Genomic DNA, 11,277 nt, shown 5'->3' with positions numbered 1-11,277 from the left:
CTTGGACTTTGGGATTTGATTTACAATTTTAAAGTGTAAGCCACTTATTTTCTCACACAGTTTAATGTCCTCATTATACATATTATATGTATATATTTGATACATATGTAATAGGTGTTCATTCTTGAAACAGAGGCACATTATATTTTCCTTTTCTTCTTTTCGCTTCACGTGGTGGACATATATTATATATATACATGCGTATATACATATATCAAGGCCCACATAGGAAATCACACCTCATACGAATTTCTTTTTAGGTACTAGTACCATTATTCAATTCATGCCAATATATATTAAAATTTGACATGTGTATATATATTGGATACGATTTGTGTTTTCAAAAGAATAATCTATCCCTCAGAATCACTTTCTGTTGCAACCCTTTTAAACCACTACTGACTCATACTTTCTATCGTAGGTGATTTTAAACTACTTTATTTTCTTTACGTCCAACGATTCGGTGTACAGAAATTTATTCTTGTATATATATATATATACAAGTCGTCTGGAGCATAAATATAAATAAGGTGTGAATGAGATTAATTTACTGTTGTTTAATCAAAATTCATATTTGACTGCAAATAGTTTTGACAGTAAATTCATTTGTGGAATGAGGAGACATTCCATGGATGAGGGCATCCAAATTTTTGGTGGAATGAGGGCATTCCATGGATGAGGGCATCCAATTTTTTGATGGAATGAAGGCATTCCATGGATGAGGCATCCAAATTTTTGGTAGAATGAGGGCATCCAAATTTTTGGTGGAATGAGGGCATCCAATTTCATTTATGGAATGAGGACATTCCATAAATGAAGAAAGAAATAAACAAAAAGAACAAGAGAGGAGCAAAATAAACATCAAAAGAAAAAAAGAAATAGGAATGAGAGTGTTCCCTAAGTATCGTAGTTTTTTTTTCTATATTTCTTTTCTCTCCTTCTCAGATTTTTTTCAAAGTATCGATACCCCTTTTCTGTTCTCAATTTCTCCTACTTGTAGACCTATTTTTTCTAATAAAATTATTATTTTTTTTCCTGTAATGTAAAGGATGAGTAAAAATAGGGGAGTGGGGAGTTGAGATCCTATTTTTACTCTCTATTTGACTGATATTTATTATTTTATTATTATTATTATTATTATTATTATTATTATTATTATTATTTTAAAACCAATAATGAAATAATAATATATTTATTTATTCCTCTTTTTTTATATTCCTATGTAGGGTGACATTCTGTAATTTAGTATGAGCAAGGATCCCACCTCTGCAGGAGAAATTCTTCTCTTTAATAAAGAGTGAGTTGCTCTATATGCTAGTTAATAGAATACCCTGCATTACATGCCTAATCAATTATATTTTTCTTCATTATCTCTACATTAGAATTTTCCAGTAATTTGCAGCATTGGTTCTAGTGTTGAGAGGAAGTTCTTATTTATTGTGGGTTTGCAGGAAATTTCATGGCAGAGGCTTGATGATCTCTTGCCAGCAAGTAGTAATATTATTTATTGTGGGAACACTTGCCTAAATCTTTATACAGTGGCCCCTTTTCTATCTCCGATTTTGGGATCTTTTATGATTTTATTAGAGTGATGGCTAATGATTTTCAGTATGATTAACAGTACAAATCATTGGATCTAAAAGTTATAAACTGGCACATTTTTCATTCTCTTCTCAGTCCAGATATATAGTTTTTTCTTGTTTCTTGAAGTTCATATTGAAACAGAACATAGTGCTTTATAGATATTCTTCAGAGATTATTTTTTCTGGCATTTGTCTTTGTATTATTACAGATGACTTGTCACTTGGCTACACTTCAATTTCTGGAGGGGAAGACTTTTGCATTGGGGATCAAAACATGGAAGGTACGTATCCTACTGTTAGCTTTAATGAAAAGTAAAGTAGCAAATTAGTTAGCTTTAATGAAAATGCACAGTTGGTAACATTAACTATACTACTGTTAGTGCTCTAATAAAAATAATATTGGCAATATATTACTGTTGGAAATTATTTTACCAGGATCTTAGATCTACTCACAAGTATGTTTATTAACACCCTAAATATGAACTTTCTAAAACGATGAAATAAACACGTATAAAGTTTAGGAAACCTTACATTGGGTGCAGCAGAATTAAATGACTCCTTCCGTTCAGTATCTAGCCCTTGATTTCTTTCTCTAGCAGAGCATTATCAATATCTGAACTTGGATCTCTTTCTCTGAATCTTTGATGATGAAACTCCTTCTTGCTGAAAGTCTTTCTTCACGATCTTCCTCACTATGATTGAGGTATGACTTGCTGTGTGTGGGCACTACTCACACTAAGAATTTCGAAATTTTGAAGAAGAAAAGAAGAGGGAAGTGGCGGCTAAAGATAGGGAGAGAGAGAGGCTCAGTTTTTTTCTGAATCAAAAGTGTGTTTTTCCTGAAGCCTTCACTATCTATTTATAGCATTCCACTAGGGTTAGGTTTGAATTATTTGGCATTAAAATAATGAAAATATCAGTTTAAATTTCCTACAAAAGTGGCCGGCCATATACTAGTGGATTTGGGCCTCACTTCTTGCAATTTTGCAATTTTATCTTTTCTGCATCTGATTTTCTCAAAAACGCCAATTTTCTAATTCAACCATTTAAATGCCAATTCTAACTATTTAATAACTATAAATAATTATTAAATAATATTGTCATTTATCATATTTATTAATGAAACCATACAAAGTATCATAATTAACAAATATGCCCCTATTAACTCTTTCTTTACAATTTCGCCCTTACTTAGTGAAAATTTCACAAATAGACATAGTCTAAATTGAGAATTATAATTGATTAATCAAAACCAATTATATGAGTCTTACAAGCAATATTATCTCAACTAGTGCGGGGACCATGGGTCTATATAACCGAGCTTCCAATAAGCAGATCAAGAATTTATTACTAAAATTCACTAACTTATTAATTCTTCGTTGAATCCCCGCATAGAACTTAGAATCGCACTCTCAGTATAATAGAATGCTCTATATGTTCCACCATATAGACGCATCATTAGTTATCCATTGTTATAATCCTAATTTGATCAATGATCCTCTATATGAATGATCTACACTGTAAAGGGATTAGATTACCGTAACACCCTACAATGTATTTTATCCTTAAAACACTTGACCCCGTATAAATGATATTTCAGCTTATGTGAAATGAGTACTCCACCATTTATGTTCGTTTGGTCAAGCTCGAAGGAGATCATCCTTTGCTTACTATTCGCCAGATAGAAGCTATAGATTCCATGTTTCTGTTAGCGCTCCCACTCAATTGCACTACCGTGTTCCCAAAATGTACGTATCACCCTGACCTAAAAGTAGGCTTAACTACCAAATCAAAGAACACGAATAGCTTCTCGAGATTTAGCCTAATCATCACAGGATTAAGATCATTTGATCTAGGATCAACTAGGCGATATTGACTTGAATAGATATTACAGTAAGTTTAATAAATCTAAGTCAAAGTTCAATATCGGTCCCTTCGATGCATACTCCATGCATCCAACCTGAGCTTTACTTTAACCAATGTTCTGGAAAGAACATAGCACTTCTCCAAATGCAAGTAAACTCTATTGTAGATTATCATATCAGTAAAACCCTATGTCTGATAAATCTAGGAAACTTTATTCACATAGTCATGTTTACTTTCCAATGTGTTGACAGCACAATAAACAGGATCAAGTATGTGAAAAGGGTTTCAGATGAATTTATATATTATGTACATATAATCATGAAATAAATCATGTGATCCATGCAACATTAAATGTTATTTCTGATCTATATTAATAAGTAAATCTGATTAAATTGAAATGAGTTTTATTTAGGGCATAAAACCCAACAAACTCTCACTTGCACTAATATAAAACAAAAAAGTGTGTTTCAAATAATCTCAACACCTCGATATACAAATCAAGTGTAGTAGTATTAAACTCCTCGTAATAGGATCTGAAAGGTTGAATTAAACACAACCTTTTCTCCACCATTACTCATCCTTTAATCACAAAATTATTGATAATGTGAAATTCCTCTCTATATGTCTACTCTCTTGGGATACTGGATTCTATACCTTTGGCAACTACTTTTGGTTAATCAGAAAATTAACACTAGTAGTTTAAGGCAATTTGGAATGGTGCCAAAGATGTATAGAACTTTCCTTGGACTGAATAAGTACCTTTCGTGCAACTTTAACATTCAGTCCCTTTCTGGTAGACTTAGAGACTTCAGATAGGTTATTACACTTCTCCAAAATCACTATTCCACCCCCAGAGTAATCACCATCTTATCAGAAAGATTTTCTAGCACAAAGGCAAATTTCGAAATCTGCTATGGTGTAGTCTAAGAGTTTTAAACACACCCTTATAGACTAACATATAGTTCCTCTTCTTAATCTTAAGATTTACTTGATTATCTTCCAATGTTCTTCTCCTGGATTAATCTGATACCTACTCATTACTCTCACTCAACAGCAGGTGTCTGGTCTAAGGCATAAAAAAGCATATCTAAGACCTCTCACTGTTGATTTAAGAAATTCTTTCATGGCTTTATCTTTTCTGGAATAGTTGAGACTTTTCCTTAGATAAATAAAATCTATGTCTAAGAAGTTGTGAAGCTTCTATAGATTTCCATTAGAAAGAGAATGCTTCAGCATCTTACTAAAGTAAGTTGCTTGCATTAGAGTAAGTAATTACCAGGTATACCATAAGCCATAGGTTAAGATAAACTCAAACCTATAATAATAGGAACAGGAAGTTTTATTAAGTCCATAGAATAGACTTATTAACTAAAATTTCCTTTTATGTCCTTGTAATAGAAAACTTTAGGTTATTCCATGTGAATGGATTAAACCATAGTTCTATTGGCTTTTCTTCTTAGTTTCTTATCTTGACAATCCATTACTTGTTTAAACTCACAATGGATTTTAAATCACTAGTGTCTCCCAAGTCATAAGAAGGTGAGTTCCTAGAAACTCTCCCACTACAACAAGGTACCGTGAATTATGTCTAAGAAAACTAAATGGTATTAACCTCTTTGGTTGTGACAAGACAACAGAGGCAGTGGGATCATCATATGTCAAATAAGATGATAGAACACTTTTGGAATCAAGAATTAAATATCTCCTTTATTTGTTACTTTATTTTAAGACTTAGTCATTTTCTTAGAAAAGTAGTATTTGTTTGAACAAACACTTTCTTATCTATTGACTATGGGATGGTCCACCCCTAATCACTTAGAATAGCTAACAAACCATGGTTAACAGTTCTAGCTTTTCTTAAGATTTTGATTAGGTCATCCATGAATCTAGTAATGATTTACATTAAGTATACAACCATTACATCATTCTGAAAATGTATTGCCATAGAAGGATTTAGGCAACGACTAGTAACTAATCATCAATATGCAACTCGAAATTTCTGGGGAGGTAAGTTTGGATATAATTCAAAAATCAATTTAATGATCTTTGAACTGCATATCTACTAACTATTTCTCCACCCCTATCAGTTCGCAAGATCTTTAACCACTTACCTTAATGGTATTAACCATTGCTAGAGATTAATGAAATCTTCAAATATTTCAAATTTCTTGCTTAAAAGGTATAATCTAGAGTGATAGTTTGAAGAATACAACGAAAAACTCATATCCACCCCTGAATGTACATCCATTTGCGAATGAGATGAACTACTTTCAGTGGATATTGGCATATTAACTCTTTGCAGAGATTGATCTTGTCAAATCCACTATGAACAAGATACAAATGCCATAGATTAAAAAAATGTGGTAGTATTTTTTTGATGACATAGGTTTAGTTACATCAAAGAGTTCTTAGAATACTGCAAGTGGATCCTGGTCACAGAATACCTAACTCATATTCCATACAGTTTTAATCCATTAATAGAAGATGGATATTAAACACTTGAGAAAGTGTAACTGTATTGTATTCTAGAATTAGAAATATAAGAAAATTTCTATTTGGAATCTAAAATTAAAGTCAAAGACTTAAATTTATACCAAATATAATGAGTAATTCTATCTTGGACCACCACTACTAATACAAACTCTAAGTCAGATTTGCACATACAAGTAGGAGATTTCTAAGATTGAGGATTTATATCAATGGGGAATAGAATTTCGGGATTATAATCATATGCATCATTTAAATTTCTTAAGAGAAAATATAGAATGACATGAAATGATTTATAGACCATTCATCCAATGATATGTTATTGAGCTAATTCGAAATGAATAATCTAAGAGGAATTAGGATAATTTCGTTTAAAATAAGAATCCAACGATGCTTCGATTAGCGAAACTCAAAGTAATCTTATTTATACAATCTTCTTGTTTCATATCGTAAAAATACTAGTCTAAGGTGACATCAATCGATGAACAACTAGATGTCGCATATACAATATTTATCTTTCGAGATCTAACACTATTATGTATGTCTAATGGTGAAAATCCACTAGGGATTTATCTCATTAGATAAACAAGCCAAGTTAGACCAACAATGAAGATTCGAAATTAAACTACAACTTAATAACAGAAAATAACATGGTTCAATATAAATTCATACACACTTCAGAAATTATAAGCATATAGCAAGTAGGAATGATAAGTGAAAATACTAAAACATACAATCCTAAATAATTTCCAAGGTTTTCAACAAACTGATATCAGTGTCCCGTTTAAGCGAGACTCAAAGCTACCATTCATTGAATAGAGTTGTCAGCTCATCTAAAATGTTAAACATTCTAGAAACCTTTTATTCGATCAAGATTGGAATTCAGCGTTGTCCCGTTTAGGCGAGAGTCAAGGCAATTCTATCTTATGAGCTTCCACCATTGTTTCATAATTTGCAAGTCAAGTATGGTCGCCACCATTAGGGTGATCCATACCATACAAAACACTTATAAACTACTTATCTTTCGAGATTAAACGGTGCGAAATTGCTAATGAACGTTCCTCCATTAGGGATGATTACTCACTAAAACAAACGCGGTGTAAAACCCACAATGGAGATCGAATATCTTAATAATAAAGCTCATTATTTAAAGAGAGTTATATTTTCTTTGATTCCCTTTATTTAATCTATTTATTTTAAATATATATTTATTAATTAAAATTTCCAATTTAGAATGAAAAATTCTAAATATAAACTTTAATTTAATATTTATAAATTTTACTTAGATGGATATGAAAATAACATGAATTATTTCCATCTTAGTAATAATTTCCAATAAATATTTAGAAAAATATTTAATTTAAGTTGTTACAAAATTAATTTAAATTAATTTACAACTCAAATTTAATTTTCTATAAATATATATTGCATTTCGAAAAATTAAAGTATTCAAGGATACAATTTTCGAAAATGCATGTTAATATAAAAAATTAATCCTGGAAAAATTATTCTAATTTAATGTTGGCCCAAAATTAATTAATAAAATTAATTTACAACAAAAAATATAATTTTCCTATTTAATTAAATATATAAGAAAAATTTCAAATATTTAAGTATGAAAATCAACTTAAATATTAATTTTCTATTTAATACACTAGAAAAATACTTCAAGCAAAAATATCATCTATCTAGATTTTCCTTTGACTAATTAATTCAATTTCTAATAATATACTTTAATTCAATTTATTTTAAATTAATCAATAAATTAAAAATCATTGATTTAAGTTGGTCCAAAATTAAAATAAATAATTTACAACTTTAATCTATTTTTCAAATAAAATTTGAAATTCTAGCATTTAAGAAATGCAATTTCGAAATTTGATTAATAAAATAAAGAAAAATTATATTTTGAAAATTATTTAAATTTAGTTGTAAAAATAAATTTCAACTAAAAATAATTTTCTATTTAATTAAGTGTCATGAAAAAGAAATATTTAAGTATCATGATGAAAATCAACTTAGATATTTAATTTTCAAATTAATTAAATTTATTAAATTCAAGAAATAAATAATTAAGTCTAGAGAAGGCTTAATTATTGATCTCTAGTTTAATACAAGGAAAAAATATACTTAAAATAAATTGTACCAAAATTAATTATTTCAATAATTAATTTCACAATTTATAATATTTTCCTATTTAATATTAGAAATAATAAGTAGTCTAGAAATAACCATCTAGAAAATATCTTATTTGACTAAGTATCTTTTCCACAAAATTTGAAAAAATATCTAATTTAAGTTGTATTAGAATAAAAATAGAACTTAAATATTTTCAAATTTAAATTTAATTAAATATCAAAAATTAAGTTGTAACCACTTAATTTAAAAATATTCCATTTTAAGTTAATATTCGAAAAGATATTAACCTAAAAAATATCTAAAATATTCCATTTTAAGTTAATATTCGAAAAGATATTAACTTAAAAAAATATTTAAAGAATCTTAATAACCAATGCCTAAAATTCCTCAACTTAATTTTGAAATTTTTAATCCAAAAGATATTCAGATTTAAGTTGGTTAGTTGTAGATAACTAAATATCAACTTAAATAGGAATATTTAATGAAAATTTTAAATTAAGTTTCAGAAAGAATCTAGATGGTTATAATTCTATATTTAATTAAATACAAGAAAATACATATAGTTTAGCTTAGAATAAAAAATTCTTTAAACTATATTTTTCTTAAATTAATTTCAAAATAAATGAAATTAATTATGTTGCTAATCAATTTTATTAGGTTAAACTAGTGTAATTAACCTAGTACAGTTATTCAAATCAGGCAAATGGGCCTTCACAATTGGGGTGGTTCATGTGAGGGGGTGCTGGGTTCAGTATGTTGTACCCACTACTATGGCTCCCAACTCTCACACAAGGCCCAAAAGAGAGGAATTTAACCTTAAAATGAACCACTGTTATTAATTGAATAGGCCCAAAAACTAAATGGGCCTAAATAAAATCTATCAAGAATTATGATAATTTATTTAGCAACAACAACCTATATGCATCTATAATGAAATTAAACGCATAGGCTCACACTGGCACACTTTGGATGGGTCCTATCATGTTGCCAGGTCATACACAGATGAAAGAAGATTGTAAATATACCTGTTACAAATTATTAACTTGACCAAGGGAGCCATGAGTTAAAATCAGATCATTGGATCTGTCAACAAGTTAACCATGGCTATTTGCTATCAAGCAATAATAGGTTTTGAAAACTTACACATAAGCTAAAACACAAACTCCTGCAACAAGGTTAGCTGGATAGTTGGATGTAGGATTTATTTAATTTTAAATTAAATAATTAATTTCAAAAATAATTAATTAAATAAAAAAATCGAATTTTTTTTAAAAAAAAATATTTGAAAAATTCGAAAATTTAAAAATAATTTAAATTTAAAATTAAACCTACAATTTTGAAAAATTAGGTTTCAACCAACCTAAATATCATTTCAAAATTTGCTAACTACTTTTAAAATTTAAATGTTATTTTATAAATAAAAATTAAATAAAAAATTAAAAAAAGATAAATGAATATTTTTTTTCAGATTTTAAATGTAATTTAAATAAATAAAATAACAAAATTGAAAAGTTAGCAAAATATCTTACATCTATTTAAAATTACATGATTATAGTTATCTTATTTTAAATTTAAATAAGGTCAAATTATTTAAAAAAAAAAGATTTAATTTAAAAATTTAAAATCTGACCTTAAATTTAAAAATAAGATAGGATATAATCAAATTTAAAAATAAGATAGATTATTAAGCAAAAAAGATAGATACTAACTATTTTCAAATTCAAATTACACTAATATCTTGAATTAAATTTAAAAAATATTAAATTAATTCATAATGATAATTAGAATTGAATTAGGAATAGTAATAGTATAAATACAGAACTATACAAAAAATCAGAATTTTATTCCATGAAAAAGCATGAAAAATCGAAGAAAAACGAAAAAAATGCGAACTGTACGGACAGTTTTCGCGCGCGCGCATGAGAATTTCAGCACAACTCCGTTTTTTTCGAATCTTCAAAAAATCATAACTAATTCAAATTAAATCAAAATTGAGTTCTGTAAAAAGTAACTTGCTTAATTTTTTCCATACTATCCAATAAAAATAATTCCAGAAACAGATATTGAATTATTTTTAACAAAAATTCACAAACACCAATCAATCATCAAATAACACTCAATACAACATGATACCATTCAAAACATCCAACAATCGTTTTAAAGTCCAAATTTCTTGCAAGTAAATCAATTACCATGGCTCTGAGGCCAGTTTTTGGAAATTATTTTACTAGGATCTTAGATCTACTCACAAGTATGTTTATTAACACCCTAAATATGAACTTTCTAAAACGATGAAATAAACACGTATAAAGTTTAGGAAACCTTACATTGGGTGCAGCGGAATTAAATGACTCCTTCCGTTCAGATATCTAGCCCTTGATTCCTTTCTGTAGCAGAGCATTATCAATATCTGAACCTGGATCTCTTTCTCTGAATGTTTGATGCTGAAACTCCTTCTTGGTGAAAGTCTTTCTCCACGATCTTCCTCACTATGATTGAGGTATCACTTGCTGTGTGTGGGCACTACTCACACTAAGAATTTCGAAATTTTGAAGAAGAAAAGAAGAGGGAAGTGGCGGCTAAAGATAGGGAGAGAGAGAGGCTCAGTTTTTTTTTGAATCAGAAGTGTGTTTTTCCTGAAGCCTTCAATATCTATTTAGAGCATTCCACTAGGGTTAGGTTTGAATTATTTGGCATTAAAATAATAAAAATATCAGTTTAAATTTCTTAAAAAAGTGGCCGGCCCTATACTAGTGGATTTGGGCCTCACTTTTTGCAATTTTGCAGTTTTATCTTTTCTACATCTGATTTTCTAAAAAACGCCAATTTTCTAATTCAACCATTTAAATGCCAATTCTAACTATTTAATAACTATAATTAATTATTAAATAATATTGTCATTTATCATATTTATTAATTGAACAATACAAAGTATCATAATTAACAAATATGCCCATATTAACTCTTTCTTTACAATTTCGCTCTTACTTAGTGAAAATTTCACAAATAGACATAGTCGAAATTGAGAATTATAATTGATTAAGCAAAACCAATTATATGAGTCTTACAAGCAATATTATCCCAACTAGTGCGGAGACCATGAGTCTATATAACCGAGCTTCCAATAAGTAGATCAAGAATTTATTACTAAAATTCACTAACTTATTAATTCTTCGTTGAATCCACGCATAGAACTTAGAAT

This window comes from Cannabis sativa, chromosome 4 (genome assembly GCF_029168945.1).
Source record: "Cannabis sativa cultivar Pink pepper isolate KNU-18-1 chromosome 4, ASM2916894v1, whole genome shotgun sequence".
Taxonomy (NCBI): Eukaryota; Viridiplantae; Streptophyta; class Magnoliopsida; order Rosales; family Cannabaceae; genus Cannabis; species Cannabis sativa.
Note: the sequence above shows the minus strand (reverse complement) of the source record.